Source organism: Gopherus flavomarginatus, chromosome 3 (genome assembly GCF_025201925.1).
Source record: "Gopherus flavomarginatus isolate rGopFla2 chromosome 3, rGopFla2.mat.asm, whole genome shotgun sequence".
Lineage (NCBI taxonomy): Eukaryota > Metazoa > Chordata > Testudines > Testudinidae > Gopherus > Gopherus flavomarginatus.
The window spans coordinates 244,539,146-244,561,318 of record NC_066619.1 but is presented as its reverse complement, the minus strand read 5'-3'; positions in this window follow the sequence as shown (position 1 = coordinate 244,561,318).

Genomic DNA, 22,173 nt, shown 5'->3' with positions numbered 1-22,173 from the left:
GCATAAGCTTTCATGAGTTAAAAAAAAAACCACGCTTCTTCAGATTCATGGAGTGAAAACTACAAATACAGGCATAAATATATATTGGCACTTGAAAAGAAGGGAGTTACTTTACAAGCGGAGAACCAATGTTGAAGGCCAATTTAGTCACAGTGGATGTGGTCCACTCCCAATAATTGATGAGGAGGTGTCAATATCAAGACAGAGACAAACACCTATAAGATCTCTATCAAGCATTCTTAAAACTACAATACCCACCTGGGGAAGTGACAAAACAGACTGACAGAGCAAGACAGGTAACAAGTCACCTACTACAGGACAGGTCCAACAAGGAAAATAACAGGACACCACTGTCCATCATGTACAGCCCCCAGCTAAAACATCTCCCGAGCATCATCAGTGATCTACAACCTATTCTGGAATATGATCTACCACTCTCATAGGCCTTGGGAGGCAGGCCAACCCTTGCTTACAGACAGCCCCCAACCTGAAGCAAATACTCACCAGCCACTACACACCACACCACAGAAACACTAACCCAGTAACCAATCCCTGTAACAAACCCCATTTCTTCTCTGTCCCCATATCTACTCTAGAAACACCATGAGAAGACCTCACCAGCCATGCCATCAGAGGCTCATTTACCTACACATCTACTAATGTGATATATTCCAACATGTGCCAGCAATGCCACTCTGCCAAGTACATTGGTCAAAACAGACAATCTCTATGTAAAAAGATAAAAGGACATAAATCAGACATCAGGAATAGTAACATTGTAGCCTGATTTAGGGTATACTAATAACATTAATTTAATTTGGATAATATGGGTATTAAATTTATTAATTTTACTTTGTCTAATATTAATAGTAAGTATTAATAATATTAATAGTAATTATTAATAATATTAATAGTAATTATTAATATTAATTAGTGTGCGTCTTACCCTCGCCAATCTGTTTGATCAGAAGATAAAAGTTCTTGTGCTGAATCAGGCTCCACAGAATTTACAAAGGACCCTTGGAGGTATGACAGGAAGCTCACACTGAGACAGATATAGCCTTAAAGACTTATTAAAATCAATAATAGTAAGTAAATGATAAAATACCCAGAGTTACAAAGTTATAATTGCATTACTGCTATTCAAAAGATATGTATAATAATATAGTATTATATGCAACAAAGCATTGGATAATATACTCATACACTTCCTTGATAACCTGGTGGTAAGAGACACAGGACCAGAACTTGCAGTTCAGGTTTCTCAATTTTTGAGTAACTGATGCAGTGCTTAGAAGAAATCTAATGATAAGAGCTATCAAAACTAAATTAGGGTTTACTTGACTAACAAACTTAAAATCAAAACCTAATAAAGAATAAACTTAGGGAAACCAAGCTTAGCCTAGTTCCCTTGAAATGTAAAGTTTAAGAAGAACAAGTATATACTAGTAGTAATCGTAAATAGATAGAATAAATGGAGAGAGAGAGTAGAAATAGAATGTAAGTGAGACTGATAGAGTGGAGAATAGACTACTCTATCGAAGTGAGTCACCTCTTTAATATGGCAAAGTGATGGAAATCCTTCCTCCTATGCCCAAATTTCATTCCTCACCCACAAAATGTTAGGGTGCACTTACCCCATAGGCTAATATGTATATGCATATTGATAACAGATATGTTCACGGCATCAGTCTCTTCTGGTGTACTTATTAAGCCTGTGGGTACAACATTGAAAAAAACCCTATGCCATTCTCCATTGACTATTGGTCTAGATAAAAGGCATAAACATGAGCATGGGTACTTATCTATTTAGGTAACAAGGTATAGTTCAACTTTACTTTTCTGGGTAAAAGTCTAAATATAGATGTGCTAACTTTGCCTTAGTTTAACATACAGGATATGGCCTGTAAGTCTCTTGCATTACAGCCAAACTTACTTTAATATAAATCTATAAACCTATTACAATAAACTAAATACTTAAACTATAAGAAAATATATATTGCAAGCAAGCAGATTAATCCTATATGGTACAACATATAAAAGCTAGTAGGAGAACACTTCAATCTCCCTGAACACTCAGTAACAGATTTAAAAGTAGCCATTCTTCAACAAAAAACAAAACAAAACAAAAACTTCAAAAACAGACTTCAAAGAGAAACTTCTGAGCTACAATACATTTGCAAACTTAACACCATTAATTTGGGTTTGAATAGGGACTGGGAGTAGCTGGCTCACTACAAAAGCAATTTTCCCTCTCTTGATAGCCTCATCCTCCCTGATTGAACTAACCTCGTTATCTCTAGCTTGCTTGCATATATATACCTGCCCCTGGAAATTTCCACTACATGCATCCGACGAAGTGGGTATTCACCCACGAAAGCTCATGCTCCAAAACGTCTGTTAGTCTATAAAGTGCCACAGGATTCTTTGCTGCTTGTGTAATCACAGTAATCTAGGAGCTGGGGCTTCAAGAAGAACATCAAATATTGCAAGAATTGCTATAAAATCACTAGAACTGGCAAAGCTGACTGGCACATTCCCTCATAGTGAGATGGAAATGGAGGAAGGGAAATTTTCTCTATTGGCCATTTCACTGCTCAGTACATAAGGAAAAAGCCATTGGAACCTGGACTCTGATCTACACTTTACGATATCTGACTGCACTTGTTGACAAGGGGTTGGTTGTGACTTTGTTATTTTTTAGCATCTGCTATTATTCAGTGGATTTACGTTTCTGATATCTGTTTCACTGTGGCCCCCACTGAGGCCTGTCAGATTGGTTTCTCTTTCTTGCTTGTCTTCCTGGTTGTCTTTGATGTAACAACATGATGTGACATGCAGTAGTCTAACACATTTGCTGTGAGCTGAAATGGACTGGCACTGAGTTATTCTGAAGGGAGTGGACTGTCAGCCCCCTGCCATTCCTGTCAGTATTGTGAAGTTCAGCACTAACATGTTTCATTTTAACTCAATAGCTCTAAATTTATATTTTCTTTACTGCCTCCTTTAGTTTGTTACATCATATAACAATATTATTGCTGAACTGGACACTGGATATGCCTGATCTACGTGAAGGGGTACTTAAATCTAAATTGATAGTTGCTAGGTAGGCACATGCAGTGTTCTGCCGCTCTCTATGCACTGAGTTTGACAGCTTTGTTCCTTGTAGAGTCCTGTTGCTCTAGAGATCAACACAGTCTTAGTATCTGTCTCTGCTCCTCCCAGCATGGTATTGAACAGGGAGCAAAAGGCTATTGCGCGCCAGTGAATACAAGAGCATATGTAGGCAAAGTAAGGTCAAGCCCTGAATATATATAGTCCTTCTGACTGAGTGGAAGTTAGTGGCTAGCCTGTTGCAGGGTAGCTGCTTTACTCTAAAGAGAACAGGACAATAGGGTGAAACTGAAGGCTGAGAATAGACCTGTTTTAGGAAAAATAACATCTTAAACCAGGATCCTAGGTGATTTAAGACCATTTGAAAATCCCAGCCTGAAGTGTAATGTTACTGAGCCACTTAACTGTGTGCTTTCTCATAGATCTTATTACTGCTGAAAGATAGATGGTCACTAAGCTGTGATGTCACAAATGCAGGATGAAGGTACCATATTCTCCATGCCCTGCTCATAACTTTTAGCCTGATTACCAGGAAGATAGGCTAGTGGTTAGGACACTCACTTAAGACTTGGATTCAGTTCCCTGCTACTTCGCAGATTCCCTAAGTGAACCTTAGACCCTCTGTGACTCAGATACCCATTTGCAAAAAGAGCATGGCAGTACTTCTTTAATCACATCTGTGTTGTCAGAATAAATATAGTAAAGACAATGAGGTGCACAGACACTACAGAAATGGAGGGACATATACAAACTATACATAAATTATACATGAAACACTACAAACCTGTGCTTTGTGACTTAAGACTTTCTGCTGAGGGAATTTCTCTTTTGGGACAGGTTTTTTTTTTTTAATTATGGAGAGATGTCCCTTCCCCTCTCCCTCTTACTGTACATTATTAGGTAAGGTGTGCAACATTTTTTTTTTATGTTAGACACTCTATGAGCCATAATCCAGCTCACTAAAACCTTCAACAGCTGATTCAAAATATACAAACCAGATGGAATCCCATCTATATGTGTAACGTCAATTGAAGAGCTGGCCAAATATGTATACACACCCATGCACAGACATGCAAAGTGTTTGCAAACAATGGCGCTAGAACAGTTTTTAGCATTGAGGTGCTGAGCTGCAACCTCCCTTACCTTCCTCCCTTACCTCAGGAGTAGGGCCATGGATCCGAGGAGGGGTGGGGGGTGGGAGAACACAGGAGTAAGGTGGCCGAGGCTGGAGCCACAGCTGGGGGAGGGTGTGGAGCTCCGATTGAGAGGCTGGTGGCCGGGATCCCGGGCCAGCAACAGAGCCCCTGGGCATGGGGCTGGCGGCTGGGAACCTGGGTGCGGGGCCAGCAGCTGGGACCCTGGCCTGTGACAGAGATCCCAGACATGGGGCTGGCAGGGGAGCCCCTGGGAGCAAAACCTGGGTGGTGCTGCAGCACTCCCCGCACCCTAGTTCCCACACCTATATATGGAAGAGAGTGGGACTGGAGATTTAGCAAATGAAAGCTAGCTAAGAGTAGTGAATTTTAGGAGGAACTTGCAAGAGGAGTGTAAGGTGGATAGGCTCACTATGAATGGAGTCTGTTGTTTACATGGGACATGGGGGAAATAGAAAAAAAGACAAATCTGAATGGAAGGAGTTGGTGAAGGGTTGATTCAGATCACAATTGCACCAGTTTACCTCTGTGACTTCAGCAGATTTATACTGAGATATGTAAGATGAGATTCAGGTCCATAATATTCAGGGATGAGGGAGAAGCTAAAAAAGGTTGGGACACTATTAGGGGCATAATAGAAAAGGCATCAGAGATGAATACATGACAGCATGCATTACAGCCTTGAAGGTACATGGTCAAGGAAATCATTGCTCTACTTTGAAGCCCAATGAATCATGCTGGAGCACTTCTGTTATACGAGGAACTCAGTTATCTGTTTGCTGAAGAAGCTAGTGATACTTCATCAACACTACGTCAAGTTTTCTCACTCTTCAACATGTTTGAAGATAACAAAGGAAAAATAGATGGCATGAAGGGAAATGGACACCTCAGATAACTGCCTTCCGTTTAGAACTTTGTTGATGCACTTTTTAGCTGATACACTCTGAGTCGGGGAAAAAGTAGACTCCATGCTAGCTATTCCTTTTCATGTTCACTTGGGGGAAGACCTCTAACAAGAGACACAGATAAAGATGACAATTAGGCAATTTTTAAATAATTAATATAATCACTGATATTTCAATAAACTAGCTTTCACCTTCTCTAGCTACACTCATGCCCAGCCAGCTGAGAAGACTCACCCTGCTAGATCGTCTTCAGCACTTACTTTCTCACAGACGAGTCAATAGACTTTGTCAATGTAAATGGTATCACGAAGATCATTTAACTGAAATCAATGCATCAAAATCAGTGAGACTGCTGGAGTGTTCTTTAACTACCATTGTGGACTGTCACTTAGCAGAAATGAAGAACAGTGCCCTTTGCCATGCTATATGGGTAAAAGTACTTAGTACTCTGAGTTATGGCCACCAAGCATTCTGACTACTCACCCAGCAATATCTGTTCTGAAAATATCTGCAATTCTAAAGAAAATGTGATCAGTGATCAAAAGGAGCAAATAGAACTGCCACTTCTTAAGGACCTGTTAGTCCTTAAGAAAATGTTGAGAAACTAACAGATCCTTAAGAAGTGTCAGTTCTGTTATTAGGCCAATGGACAATCCCAACACTTAGAAGCATTAAACAACAACACTACTTCTTTTATTCAGTATTTGTGCATAACTTCATAATTGATTTAACACACAGCTTTCATCTGCAAAATTGAAGGAAGTTCACTAGCATGTCGAACTAAGTAATGCATACTGCAGTAGGGGGCTTCATAATAACTGGATGAATTCAGGGAGAAGGTCTCAAATTCAGTGAATAGTATAGCAGCCAGAGAATCAGAGAATCACTGAACTGAAGGAACCTCAAAAGCTCATCTAGACCAGTCCCCTGCACTCAAGGCAGGCTAAATATTATCTAGACCATCCCTGACAGGTGTTTGTCCAACCTTCTCTTAAAAATCCCCAATGATGGAAATTCCACAACCTTCCTAGGCAATTTATTCCAGTACTTAACCACTCTGACAGTTAGGAACTTTTTCCTAATGTCCAACCTAAACCGCCCTTGCTGCAGTTTAAGCCCATTGCTTCTTGTCCTATCCTCAGAAGTTAAGAAGAACAATTTTTCTCCTTCCTCCTTGTAACAACTTTTTATGTGCTTGAAAACTGTTATCATGTTCCCTCTCCGACTTCTCTTCCCCAGACTAAGCACAATTCTGAACTTTTTCAAAATCTCCTATTACTAACTAGTAATACTAGAAATGTGGCTTTGACCAGGAATAAATATCTGCTGTTCCACCTGAATAAAGAGTGATTTTAACCATAAAACATAGTCCAAGTTTCCAACATTTTTTTTTATTGCATCAGTATCAGAGTTTAGACTAATTGTGTCATAAACAGATAGTTAAGGGTTAATGTCTCTCTTACCTGTAAAGGGTTAACAAACAGGGACCCCAAACACCTGACCAGAGGACCAATCAGGAGACAAGATAGTTTAAAATCTCGTGGGAGGGAAGCCTTTGTTGTGGGTTTTGGGTTTGGCTTTGTTCTCTCTGGGGTCCTGGAGGGGCTAGAGGTGTAACCAGGTTTCTGCCAATCTCCCTGCTACAGTCTCTTATCTGTTCAGAATTGTAAATAGAAAAGGCAGGCATAGTCTTTTAATTTGTTTTCTTTTTCATTTGCATATGTGTACTTGCTGGAAGTAGCTTAAATTGTGTTTCTGCTGGAGAAAGTTTCTTTCTACTGTTTATAAGCTGAAAGACTCTGTAACTTTTTATCATCTAAAGTGCAGAGATAAACCTGTTACTTTTTTCTTTCAAGACAGCTGGAACTCCAGAGGGAGACCTACCGCAGGCCCTGGAATTAGAAAAGGCTAAGCAACAGAACACAGCCAATCCTAACAACCCTTTGCCAATGATTGTTCCACAGCACAAGAAATTTCCCACCTACAAGGCAGGTGATGACACTGAAGCCTTCTTAGAAAATTTTGAAAGAGCCTGCCTTGGGTACAGCATCTCTGAAGACCAGTACATGGTAGAATTGAGGCCACTGCTCAGTGGACCCTTAGCAGAGGTTGCGGCTGAAATGCCTAAGGAGAAAATGAACGATTATAAACTTTTTCAAATCAAGGCCAGATACAGAATGGGGATAACACCTGAACATGCCCGTCGGCGGTTCAGAAACCAAAAATGGAAACCAGATGTGTCATTCCCCCGACACGCCTACCACATTGCAAAGAATTATGAAGCCTGGATATCAGGAACAAAGGTTAACAATCTGGACGAGCTGCACCTTCTGATACAAATGGAGCAGTTCTTAGATGGTATTCCTGAGGAAATAGAGAGGTACATCCTAGATGGGAAACCCAAAACGGTAATCGAGGCGGGGGAGATTGGAGCCAAATGGATGGAAGTGGCAGAAAAGAAAAAAGCTACTGTCAAGGGGAATAAATACCTCAGGGGGCACACCGACAATAAACCCTACAACCGAAGGCAGCCAGAGACCCCATCTACAACCCAAGGAAAGCCACAGACGCCCTATTCTTCCACCTCACCAGTCTCCAATAACCCACCTCGACACAGTGACCAGTCAGCTGGAAGATGCTTTAAGTGTAATGAACTGGGACATATAAAGGCCAACTGCCCAAAGAACCCCAATCGAGTGCAGTTCATTACACCACCCTCACACCAAAGATCCCCAGGCCCAGATGCCTCTCAAATACCCTTGGAGCAAAGGGAAATTTTGAGAGTGGGTGGAAAGAAGGTTATCACGTGGAGAGACACGGGGGCACAAGTGTCAGCTATCCACCAATCCTTCGTCAACCCCAAATTCATCAATCCAAAGGCCCAAGTGACAATTTACCCCTTCATGTCACAAGCTGTAGACTTGCCTACAGCTGAACTGCCTGTCCAGTACAAAGGCTGGTCAGGAATGTGGACTTTTGCAGTCTCTGACAATTATTCCATCCCCATGCTGCTGGGGGAAGACTTGGCCGATGAGGTGAAGCGGGCCTAGAGAGTGGGAATGGTTACACGTAGCCAAACCAGGCAAGCTTCCAGACCCATTCCTGTTCCTGAGCCGTCCACAGGGGCCCCGTCTGTGTTACAAGAGACCCAGACAGAGGTAGTGGACCCGGATCCTCTGCCAACAACTGAAACAGCCACAGTGACTCCAGTCCCAGACCAGGAACTGGAAAAGCAGCCAGCACCAGAACCGTTGCCAGCACTGATACCAGCGCTTGCAAATCCATTTTCAACCCCAACGCCAGAGGGCGCCAGCGAACCTGAACTGGCAGAAGCAGCAGACAACCACACCCAAGAGGCTCAGCCAGAGCCTGCAATACCCCCTGGTGCACCAGCGGAACGCGGCTCACCAGCCACGGAAACAACCCCATTATCCTACATCGCTTCCAGAGGGACCAAGCCCAAGTCCACAGTCTAAGGAAGAACTGGTGTCTCCAGCTTCAAGGGAACAGTTCCAGGCTGAGCAGGAAGCAGATGACAGCCTTCAGAAAGCTTGGGCGGCGGCACGGAGCACCCCACCGCCTCTCAGCTCTTCCAATCAATCCTGGTTTCTTGTAGAACAAGGACTTTTACACAAGGAGATTCTTTCTGGCGGACACCAGGAAGACTGGCATCCACAAAAACAGTTAGTGGTTCCAGCTAAGTACAGGGAAAAGCTCCTAAGCTTAGCCCATGATCATCCTAGTGGCCATACTGGGATGAACAGAACCAAGGACCGGTTGGAGAAGTCCTTCCACTGGGAGGGGATGGGCAAGGACATTGCCAAGTATGTCCAGTCTTGTGAGGTATGCCAAAGAGTGGGAAAGCCCCAAGACCAGGTCAAGGCCCCTCTCCAGCCACTCCCCATAATGGAGGTCCCATTTCAGCGAGTAGCTGTGGATATTCTGGGTCCTTTCCCAAAAAAGACACCCAGAGGAAAGCAGTACGTACTGACTTTCGTGGACTTTGCTACCCGATGGCCGGAAGCAGTAGCTCTAGGCAACACCAGGGCAAACACTGTGTGCCAGGCCCTAACAGACATTTTTGCCAGGGTAGGTTGGCCCTCCAACATCCTTACAGATTCAGGATCTAATTTCCTGGCCGGAACCATGAAAGAACTGTGGGAAACGCATGGGGTGAACCACTTGGTTGCCACCTCGTACCACCATCAAACCAATGGCCTACTGGAAAGGTTTAATGGAACTTTGGGGGCCATGATACATAAATTCGTCAATGAACACTCCAATAATTGGGACCTAGTGTTGCAGCAGTTGCTTTTTGCCTAAAGGGCTGTACCACATCCCAGTTTAGGGTTTTCACCGTTTGAACTTGCGTATGGTCACGAGGTTAAGGGGCCATTACAGTTGGTGAAGCAGCAATGGGAGGGGTATACGCCTTCTCCAGGGACTAATATTCTGGACTTTGTAAGCAACCTACAAAACACCCTCCGACACTCTTTAGCCCTTGCTAAAGAAAACCTAAAGGATGCTCAGGGCGAGCAAAAGGCCTGGTATGACAGACATATCAGAGAGCGTTCCTTCAAGGTAGGAGACCAGGTTATGGTCTTGAAGGCGCAACAGGCCCATAAGATGGAAGCATCATGGGAAGGGCCATTCACGGTACAAGAGCGCCTGGGAACTGTTAACTACCTCATAGCATTTCCCAATTCCTCACTAAAGCCCAGAGTGTATCATGTTAATTCTCTCAAGCCCTTTTATTCCAGAGACTTACAGGTTTGTCAGTTTACAGTCCAGGGAGGAGATGACGCTGAGTGGACTGACTGTGTCTACTACGAAGGGAAAAAAGACGGTGGCGTGGAAGAGGTGACCCTCTCCACAACCCTGGAATGTCTGCAGTGGCAACAAATCAAGGAGCTGTGCACTAGCTTCGTCCCATTGTTTGCAGCCATCCCAGGATGGACTGAAGGGGCATACCACTCCATTGACACAGGTAATGCTCACCCCATTAGAACCCCACCCTACCGGGTGTCTCCTCATGCCCAAGCTGCTATAGAACGGGAGATCCAGAACATGCTACAGATGGGTATAATCCGCTCATCTACCAGTGCATGGGCATCTCCAGTGGTTCAGGTACCCAAACCAGATGGGGAAATACGCTTTTGCATGGACTACCGTAAGCTAAATGCGGTAACTTGTCTGGACAACTATCCAATGTCACGCACCGATGAGCTATTGGAAAAGTTGGGACGTGCCCAGTTCATCTCTACAATAGACTTAACCAAGGGGTACTGACAAGTACCGCTAGATGACCCTGCCAAAGAGAGGTCAGCATTCATCACCCATTCAGGGGTATATGAATTTAATGTGCCTCCTTTTGGGCTGCGAAATGCACCTGCCACCTTCCAGAGGCTGGTAGATGGTCTACTAGCAGGACTGGGCGAATATGCAGTTGCCTACCTCGATGATGTGGCCATTTTTTCTGACTCCTGGCCCGAACACCTAGAACACCTGGAAAAGGTCTTTGAGAGCATCAGGCAGGCAGGACTAACTGTTAAGCCCAAAAAGTGTCAAAGAGGCCAAAACAGAGTGACTTACCTGGGACACCAGGTGGGTCGAGGAACCATAAACCCCCTACAGGCCAAGGTGGATGCTATCCAAAAGTGGCCTGTCCCAAAGTCAAAGAAACAGGTCCAATCCTTCTTAGGCTTGGCCGGGTACTACAGGCGAGTGGTACCACACTACAGCCAAATCACTGCCCCACTGACCGACCTAACCAAAAAACCCCAGCCGAATGCAGTTAAGTGGACTGATTAGTGTCAAAAGGCCTTTACTCAACTTAAGGAGATGCTCTTGTCTGACCCTGTGCTAAGGGCCCCGGACTTTGACAAGCCATTCCTAGTAACCACAGATGCATCTGAGTGTGGTATAGGAGCAGTTCTCATGCAGGAAGGACTGGATCACAACTTCCATCCTGTCGTGTTTCTCAGCAAGAAACTGTCTGAGAGGGAAAGTCACTGGTTCGTCAGTGAAAAGGAATGCTACGCCATTGTGTATGCCCTAGAAAAGCTACGCCCATACGTTTGGGGACGGCGGTTCCAGCTACAGACAGACCATGCTGCGCTAAAGTGGCTTCATACTGCCAAAGGGAACAACAAAAAACTTCTGTGGTGGAGTTTAGCTCTCCAAGATTTTGATTTTGAAATTCAACACATTTCAGGAGCTTCTAACAAAGTAGCTGATGCACTCTCCCGTGAGAGTTTCCCAGAATCCACTGGTTAAAAAGTGTTCTTAAAATGTAGAAATCTGTTAGTTATATACTTAGTAGTATATGTAAAGGTGCATGTGTTGTATTACTCTGTTTATTTTAGAGTTCTAGGAAGAAATCGCCGCCAGTGAGATTCCCCACTGTCTGTGATTTGGGGGGGGTGTCATAAACAGATAGTTAAGGATTAATGTCTCTCTTACCTGTAAAGGGTTAACAAACAGGGACCCCAAACACCTGACCAGAGGACCAATCAGGAGACAAGATAGTTTAAAATCTCGTGGGAGGGAAGCCTTTGTTGTGGGTTTTGGGTTTGGCTTTGTTCTCTCTGAGTCCTGGATGGGGCTAGAGGTGTAACCAGGTTTCTGCCAATCTCCCTGCTACAGTCTCTTATCTGTTCAGAATTGTAAGTAAAAAAGGCAGTCATAGTCTTTTAATTTGTTTTCTTTTTCATTTGCATATGTGTACTTGCTGGAAGTAGCTTAAATTGTGTTTCTGCTGGAGAAAGTTTCTTTCTATTGTTTATAAGTTGAAAGACCCTGTAAATTTTTACCATCTAAAGTGCAGAGATAAACCTGTTACTTTTTTCTTTCTTTTTTTATTAAAAGCTTTGCTTTAAGACCTGTTTGAGTGTTTTCGCCTAGTTAAGGCTCAAAGAAGCTTGAGTCTGTATTGCCTGAGGGAGGGAATGGTAAAGTTCCTCTTTGTGTTAGATTCACGGAGTTGAATCAGGTGATCTCCTAGTGTTCCCAGGGCGGGAAGGAGCTGGGGAGGAAGGAGGGAGGGGGAAGGAAATGGTTTATTCCCCTTTGTTGTGAGACTCAGGGAATTTGGGTCTTGGGACCCCCAGGGAAGGTTTTTGGGGGAGACTAGAGTTGATCAGGTGCTCTACTTTAAGTCCTGATTGGTGGCAGCCTATCAGATCTAAGCTGGTAATTAAGCTTAGGGGAATTCATGCTAATACCCATATTTTGGATGCTAAGGTCCAGAATTGGGAATTATATTATGATAAATTGTAAGTCAGGTTATGGAACTTTTATTTTCAATATGGAAAATGTGAGAACATGAGAATGGCCATGGTCAGACCAATGGTTCATATAGCCCAGTTTCCTGTCTTCCAATAGCAGCAGGTGCTAGATGCTTCAGAGGTAATGAACAGAACAGAGCAGTTTCATGTGTGTTATTTACTTTTGGAAATTCATTATTTTAAATTACTCCAATTCTTCTTTGCCATTTGATTTTTAACATACTTCTACAAACCAAGGTCTCATCCAAACCATATTGCATCACTGAAAAACTTACGATTGATTTCAATGTTCTTTGGATCAGCCCCAAAGTTTATTATATTAGCTCGCTGATATTTTAGTATAAGCCAGGACCTAATTTTAAGGCATATGCACATTTACTTTATACACACTGAGCACTTATTCTGTTTACATTTAATATAGCCAGTGAAAATGGAAAAGGACAGAATATTACCCAGGTAAGCATGAAATATTGGCCTGATAATCAGGCATTCTAGTAAATTGATCAAAAATATATTTGGCATCTGTGCCTTCACAGTTTTGAAATGATCTCAAAACATTGATTCTTGGTGAAGTTATTTGAGCTCAAATAATTTACAAAGTTATGGACTGCTGCTTAACAATACTTGCTTTTTTAAAAGTAGTTACAACAACAAAAAAAGGAAGAAATTGGTCTGATCTAACAGAAAATTATTTTCTTTGTTATTAGGATAAATGTTGAATGCAACATGGCTGGTTTTTTTCTGCACTGGGAGGACTATCTTGCATTTGAAAAACAGCATTAAAAGTGCCCAGCTCGAAGTCAGTAGACCAACTATCTGATACATATAGAGTTTGACTATTATTATTATTTGCAGAACCTGCACTGTGGACTCATAATGATGAGAAGTTCAAATGAAGGTGGAAATTGCAATCTCACAGAAAGCCACTATACTCCAACTCTGCCACAGGGCCCGTTTCACACAGCATATACCCAAAAGCAGCATTGGCAGTGACTGAGTTCCTGGGTAGCTGTGCTTGATATTCACCATCAGCAGTGATCCTACAAAGCCCCAACTATTTATTTAAAGGTCCCTAACCTTAACAGAACTCTTGACACAGGGCAGTGGGTGCTCTTCTCAGGAGGTTCATTACCTCAGAGGTGCAGCCTTACTCAGATACCACAGCATCATTTGTTTTTCAGTCTTCCCACAACACATATTGCTCATAATTGTAAAATTTTAAGTGTGTAAAAGTTTCACTAATTTTGAGTTATTTCCCCCCCAACTCCCTCCTCCCCTGCAAACAGTCAATGGGAGTTTTGGGTGCTTAGCAACTCCCATGATTTGTCCTAATTACTTGAGCTAGTGTGAGCCCAATCCTTTTATAGACGGTACTGAGGTTGTTGTCATTTATTTTAAAGTAGGTGATTTGAACTAAATATAGAACGATTTTTTTTCCTTGACAAGTAATGCAACAGAAGATTCATCAACCTTTGGAACTGCCAGAAAACAGAATTCATTCCATAGTAGAGGTCAGAACTGTGATACCGTGCTGCTTCTATTGATTTTGCATTTTTCGAAGCACACTTTTAATGGATCACAAAGGATTATCAGTTGCCATTACAAAACATTCAGACCACACAGCAGCCTATTGATGAAAATATTATATTAATGTGGCTGTAGAGCTTAGTTTTGTTTACATTGTTATTGCTATGGTTTATTCATTAGACTATGATGTCATATTATGCCAACTTTATGAAGTGATTTTTGGCTTTTTCCAATTACTATCAAATCATTCTGTTCAGTTCAAACAAAACACATAAAACAACACAGCCTTCCTTGTATATTACAAAATTGTAAGGCAGAATATATGCATATCCTTACCCTGAATATAAGCTTAGTTATTACTGTAGTTATCGCTTTCAAGGCTCACTCAATTTAACAATACTTTATGTAGCCCAAGCCTAGGTACTGGCCAAATTCTGATACCCTCATTCATGGTGAATAATTCTTTAATTGTGCTAAATAAGGTGTTACTCAATATGAGTAAAGGTATCACAACGTAGAACTACATTTCCAAAGCCCAGTAGAAAGCATGTTCCTATGGTTATTACAGATTCCCTCTTTCTATCAGAGGGTCTTTTTTGCTTCCTGCCCCTCTTCATTCTTCATTAAATCCATTGTCACCCATTTCCCTAGCATAGATTAAGGCTTAAATTCTGCAAAGACTTATATAAATGGCACTGGGAACCCGATCCAAAATCTACTGAAATCACTGGGATAGTTTTATAGGCTCTGAAAGCAGTTCCATTTAAATCAATGCTCAGAGTGTGAAGTTAGGCATGAGTAAATAAATAGTAATTAGGACAAGATAGTTTAACGATCACAACATTAACCCATGCCACAGAAAATATGTGAATCTGTGAAACAGATAAACTTTTAAAAGAAAGTATGGACTACTGATGTGCAAATAATTAACTAGACTATGTGAACATGTACTGTAAAAGAAACAAGTGGTCCTTACTGAGATGTTCATATTGTCATCATTATTATATTACATTATATAAAATATGGATGATCTGGTAAATAAAGAGGTGCAGATAAGATCTGGGCTAAAATGATACCATTAAAAAAAGTAACATCAAAAGATAAATGGGAAAAATATTAGTGAAAAATTTCTGTATATTTAGGCATCGAGGCGGTGTTCCAACAGAAGGAACTGTTGAACTTTGGAGAGAAATGTGTGTGTTTGGACTGTGTAAAATAATATATATTAGCATTGATATTGTTAAAATTAGAAATAAACCTCTTGGAATGGTGAAATCCAACAAGTTTAGGGAAAGAGTAAAAAAGGTAGAAGTGGCTAGGGATGGTTGTACAGGTTTGAGAGAGTGAAAGGGAAAAAGTCAGCCTAAATATTTGTTCAGCCCTCAAAACAAATCTGAAACTTTAAAGCTCAGGATTATTTCTAGTAATAGTGGAACTGAGCTTTATCTTATCAACAATATTTGGTACTCTGTAGAATCCATGTTGACATACTTTATATACCGATGCCAACTCTATCCCTTTCTCATCTCTCAGTCTTAACACACATCTTAGGTGATTCCAAAGTAGCCTAATAACTTTGATCGTCAAAAGTCAAAGTAATTCAAGTCAATACAGTTGAAAATTACTGCCCTTTCATTTCTTTTAGAAGGAGGAATTGCTGGGGTAAAAAGAATGTCAAAATCCCCTTAAGACTCTATTATTGATAAATCCACTGCCCTTAGTATTGCCACGTTCAGCAAAAGAACTAAATCCACAGGGACGAAATTTAAACAGTAAATTAACACGGCAACTATGTATTATGGTCCGTTAGCCTCCCACCCACTTCTCTACCATCTTCATGTCCTTCATTGTTTGACTAAGCAATTGTATGAGTAACAGGAGATGTATCTGATGGTTTGTTCATTTTTCATGTGTTAACAAGATATAAGCATTTATTATTTGTTACTAAAAACTGAAACTGACAACATCAAGAGCTTTCCAAAATAGTTGTACTTGAATTTGATCAGCAAAACATTAACAACACTCCAGATGAAAAATAAACAGGCTGGAAATTTGCAGCATTTGGAGACATCATTGTATTCTGGTTTTGTATAACAGAAGCAAATAAATATTTAAGATACTATTCATAATCAGCCCACTGGTATTATGATAGAATAATTTTAATTCCTTATAAATGCACAGCACAATGAATACCCCCAGGGAGAATACAAGGCTAAGAGTTCACTAATGCTGAAACAATCTATGCAGTTCGGATTTGCCAGAATTTCATATAATGGATTCTTCCATAACTCAGGGCATTTCACCAAAGGTCTGAGCCTATGACATTTAAAATTTTGAGCATTTGCTTAATCCTGGCTTTCTACCAAACCAGTTTATTAACTGGATTTATGTGATTCATTTAGCCTATCTCCTTTTTTACAAAACATCTGCAAGATAATGATTTCTTCACAGTTATTTATTATTTGAAAATATTTTAAGATCCCCCCCCTGACATTTTTAACTCTATTCATTGAGCATTTACAGTTTGCTGGAAATACTTGGTATACAAGCAATGGTCATTAGTTGTAACTAGTCAGATAGCATGTAGCCTGTTTCATTCTTAACTGGATGAGTGAGAATAATCCATGCTGATTTTTGCATATTTAATTTAATATTTGGTTGAATATGCAATTTTGATATTACCTGTGAATATTCATGTAAAGAAAACTCAGTCATGCTGATGTTCATGGAAAGCAAAAACAAAATGGGAGTGAGCATTGCTGAAATGAATGCATTTAAATTTGAGTGCATATTTGACAATTTATTTATATTTCTGTGCAGTTTTCCTCAGCTCTACCTATTAATGGTTTTCTTATCCAAATCATCTTGAGTTCTATATTGTGAGTGTGATCACAAATTTAAACCTCCTTGGCATCTACTCTGCCTTAGCTACTTTACTCTCATGAGAGTGAAGGAACAAATAACTAAATGTGCTTGTACTGACCAATTTGTTTTATCTCCTTTTGAGCAGATGCAGTTGCCCTCTTCCACTCTGAAGTCTGGCCAGTTGTTTGAAGAACATATGCTCATGGTAAGTGGTTTTGCTGGAGCTGGGTGCCAAAACTTCAATGAAAAATGTTTAGCTGGAAATTACCAGTTCCCAAAATCAAAATAGGTTTGTGGATACAGGCTGATTTTGCTGAAGTTTCACTGAAAACCAGGCCAATTACAAATGGAACAGAAAGCCTGGTTTCCTGGCAGCTTTACTGCCTGCATCCTCAGTAGCTCACCATGAAGACTGCCATGGAATCAGAGACCTCAAAGCTTCCAGGGTATGCTGCTCTGGGGCAACCTCTATTCACTTTGAAGGACAATTTTGAAATTTGGGAGGTTTTGGTTCACATCAGACTAAAACTTATTTTGAAATATCAAAATAATCTGTGAAACAGAATTACTTTCTCTTCCCTTTAGTAAATACTTAGTCCATTTCTGATATCTTGAAAATTAGAGTGGTGACCTTTGAGAGTAGAGGATCAAAACTGACATGTAAACTTTATTATTTGGTTAATGTAGTTCTCCAAACTATGACTGAAAGAATTTGAAAGAGGCTAAAAGTAGATCAGTATTGGTACTCTGAACATAGCTAAATTCTAACATGATTCAAGGAATTACTGTAAGTGCCTATTAACTCCAGACGCCTCATTCAGTTCTTCCTTACACCAGTTTTACCAATATTTCAGTGGAGTCATTTCTGACTATCATAACCTTAGTCCCAGATTTGGACCTTAGCGTCCAAAATATGGGGGTTAGTATGAAAACCTCCAAGCTTAGTTACCAGCTTGGACCTGGTACCTGCTGCCACCACCCAAAAAATTAGAGTGTTTTGGGGCACTCTGGTCCCTCTGAAAAACCTTCCCTGGGGACCCCAAGACCCAAATCCCTTGAGTCTCACAACAAAGGGAAATAATCCTTTTTCCCTTCCCCCCTCCAGGTGCTCCTGGAGAGATACACAGACACAAGCTCTGTGAAACTACACAGAGAGACTCCCCCCTCTCTGTTCCCAATCCTGGAAACAAAAAGTACTTTCCTATTCCCCCAGAGGGAATGCAAAATCAGGCTAGCAATCCAACACACAGATCTCCCCGATTTCTTCCTCCCACCAATTCCCTGGTGAGTACAGACTCAATTTCCCTGAAGTAAAGAAAAACTCCAACAGGTCTTAAAAGAAAGCTTTATATAAAAAGAAAGAAAAATACATACAAATGTTCTCTCTGTATTAAGATGATACAACACAGGGTCAATTGCTTAAAAGAATATTGAATAAACAGCCTTATTCAAAAAGAATACAAATCAAAGCACTCCAGCACTTATATTCATGCAAATACCAAAGAAAAGAAACCATAGAACTTACTATCTGATCTCTTTGTCCTTACACTTAGAAACAGAAGACTAGAAAGTAGAAATTACTTCTCCAAAGCTCAGAGAAAGCAGGCAGACAGACAAAAGACTCAGACACAAACTCCCTCCACCCAGAGTTGAAAAAATCCGGTTTCCTGATTGGTCCTCTGGTCAGGTGCTTCAGGTGGAAGAGACATTAACCCTTAGCTATCTGTTTATGACACGCCCCCCCAAATTGCAGACAGTGGGGAAGCTCACTGGCGGCGATTTCCTTCTAGAACTTTAAAATAAACAGATTAATACAACACATACACCTTTACATATACTCCTAAGTATATAACTAACAGACTTCTACATTTTAAGAACACTTTTTAACTACTGAATTCTGGGAAACTCTCACGGGAGAGTGCATCAGCTACTTTGTTAGAAGCTCCTGTGATGTCTTGAATTTCAAAATCAAAATCTTGGAGAGCTAAACTCCAACGAAGAAGTTTCTTGTTGTTCCCCTTGGCAGTATGAAGCCACTTTAGTGCAGCATGGTCAGTTTGTAGTTGGAACCGCCGTCCCCAAACATATGGGCGTAGCTTTTCCAGGGCGTACACAATGGCATAGCATTCCTTTTCACTGACTGACCAGTGACTTTCCCTCTCAGACAGTTTCTTGCTGAGAAACACGACAGGATGGAAGTTGTGATCTGTTGCTTCCTGCATGAGCACTGCTCCTATACCACGCTCAGATGCATCCGTGGTTACTAGGAATGGCTTGTCAAAGTCCGGGGCCCTGAGCACAGGGTCAGACATGAGCGTTGCCTTAAGTTGGGTAAAGGCCTTTTGACACTCATCAGTCCACTTAACTGCATTTGGCTGGGTCTTTTTGGTCAGGTCGGTCAGTGGGGCAGCGATTTGGCTGTAGTGTGGTACAAATCGCCTGTAGTATCCGGCCAAGCCTAAGAAGGATTGGACCTGCTTCTTGGACCGTGGGACAGGCCACTTTTGGATAGCATCCACCTTGGCCTGTAGGGGGTTTATGGTTCCTCGACCCACCTGGTGCCCCAGGTAAGTCACTCTGTTTTGGCCTATTTGACACTTTTTGGCCTTAACAGTTAGTCCTGCCTGCCTGATGCGCTCAAAGACCTTTTCCAGGTGTAGTAGGTGTTCGGGCCAGGAGTCTGAAAAAATGGCCACATCATCGAGGTAGGCAACTGCAAATTCTCCCAGTCCAGCTAGTAGACCATCTACCAGCCTCTGGAAGGTGGCGGGTGCATTTCGAAGGCCGAAAGGAAGGACATTGAATTCATACACCCCCGCATGGGTGACGAATGCTGACCTCTCCTTGGCAGGTTCATCTAGCAGTACTTGCCAGTACCCCTTGGTTAAGTCTATTGTAGAGATGAACTGGGCACGTCCCAACTTTTCCAATAGCTCATCGGTACGTGGCATTGGATAGTTGTCCGGACGAGTTACAGCATTTAGCTTACGGTAGTCCACGCAAAAGCGTATTTCCCCATCTGGTTTGGGTACCAGAACCACTGGAGATGCCCATGCACTGGTAGATGAGCGGATTATACCCATCTGTAGCATATTCTGGATCTCCCGTCCTATAGCAGCTTGGGCATGAGCAGACACTCGGTAGGGTGGGGTTCTGATTGGGTGAGCATTACCTGTATCAATGGAGTGGTATGCCCGTTCAGTCTGTCCTGGGGTGGCTGAGAACAATGGGGCGAAGCTAGTGCACAGCTCCTTGATTTGTTGCCGCTGCAGACGTTCCAGGGTGGTTGAGAGGTTCACCTCTTCCACGCCACCTTCTTTTTTCCCGTCGTAGTAGACACCGTCAGGCCACTCAGCATCATCTCCCTGGACTGTAAACTGACAAACCTGTAAGTCTCTGGAATAGAAAGGCTTGAGAGAATTAACATGGTACACTTTAGGCTTTAGTGAGGAATTGGGAAATGCTATGAGGTAGTTTACAGCTCCCAGGCGCTCTTGGACCGTGAAGGGCCCTTCCCATGATGCTTCCATCTTATGGGCCTGTTGCGCCTTCAAGACCATAACCTGGTCTCCTACCTTGAAGGACCGATCTCTGGCATGTCTGTCATACCAGGCCTTTTGCTCTTCTTGAGCATCCTTTAGGTTCTCTCTAGCAAGGGCTAAAGAGTGTCGGAGGGTGCTTTGTAGGTTGCTTACAAAGTCCAGAATGTTAGTTCCTGGAGAAGGCGTAAACCCCTCCCATTGCTGCTTCACCAACTGTAATGGCCCCTTAACCTCGTGACCATACACAAGTTCAAATGGTGAAAACCCTAAACTGGGATGTGGTACAGCCCTGTAGGCAAACAGCAACTGCTGCAACACTAGGTCCCAATTATTGGAGAATTCGTTGATGAATTTTCGTATCATGGCCCCCAAAGTTCCATTGAACCTTTCCACCAGGCCATTGGTTTGATGGTGGTACGGGGTGGCAACCAAGTTATTCACCCCATGAGTTTCCCACAGTTTTTCCATGGTCCCTGCCAGGAAATTAGACCCTGAATCTGTAAGGATGTCGGAGGGCCAACCTACCCTGGCAAAGATGTCTGTTAGGGCCAGGCACACAGTGTTAGCCCTGGTGTTGCCTAGAGCTACTGCTTCCAGTCATCGGGTAGCAAAGTCCACTAAAGTCAGTACGTACTGCTTTCCTCTGGGCGTCTTTTTTGGGAAAGGGCCCAGAATATCCACAGCTACTCGCTGAAATGGGACCTCAATTATGGGGAGTGGCTGGAGAGGGGCCTTGACCTGGTCTTGGGGCTTTCCCACTCTTTGGCATACCTCACAAGACCGGATATACTTGGCAACGACTTTGCCCATCCCCTCCCAGTGGAAGGACTTCCCCAACCGGTCCTTGGTTCTGTTCACCCCAGCATGGCCACTGGGATGATCATGGGCTAAGCTTAAGAGCTTCCCCCGGTACTTAGTTGGAACCACCAACTGTTTTTGCGGCTGCCATTCTTCCCGGTGTCCACCAGAAAGAATTTCCTTGTATAAAAGTCCTTGGTCTATAACAAACCGGGATCGATTAGAAGAGCTGAGAGGCGGTGGGGTGCTCCGTGCCGCCGCCCAAGCTTTCTGAAGGCTGTCATCTGCTTCCTGCTCAGCCTGGAACTGTTCCCTTGAGGCTGGGGTCACCAGTTCTTCCTCAGACTGTGGACTTGGGCTTGGTCCCTCTGGAAGCGATGTAGGTGATGGGGTTGTTTCCGTTGCTGGTGAACCGCTCTCCGCTGGTGCACCTGAGGGTATGTCAGGCTCTGGCTGAGCCTTTTGGGTATGGCTGTCTTTTGCTTCTGCCAGTTCTGGCTCGCTGGCGCCCTCTGGCGTTGAGTTTGAAGATGTGGTTGCACTTGCTGGTGCTGGTTGCTGTTCCAGTTCCGGGCCTGGGACTGGAGATGCTGTGGCTGTTTCAGTGGTAGGCATGGAATCCGGGTCCACTACCTCTGTCTGGGTCTCTGGTAACACAGACGGGGCCTCTGTGGACGGCTCAGGAACAGGAATGGGTCTGGAAGCTTGCCTGGTTTGGCTACGTGTAACCATTCCTACTCTCTTGGCCCGCCTCACCTGGTTGGCCAAGTCTTCCCCCAGTAGCATGGGGATAGGATAATTGTCATAGACTGCAAAAGTCCACAGTCCTGACCAGCCTTTGTACTGGACAGGCAGTTGAGCTGTAGGCAAGTCTACAGCTTGTGACATGAAGGGGTAAATTGTAACTTTGGCCTTTGGGTTGATGAATTTGGGGTCAACGAAGGATTGGTGGATAGCTGACACTTGTGCCCCCGTGTCTCTC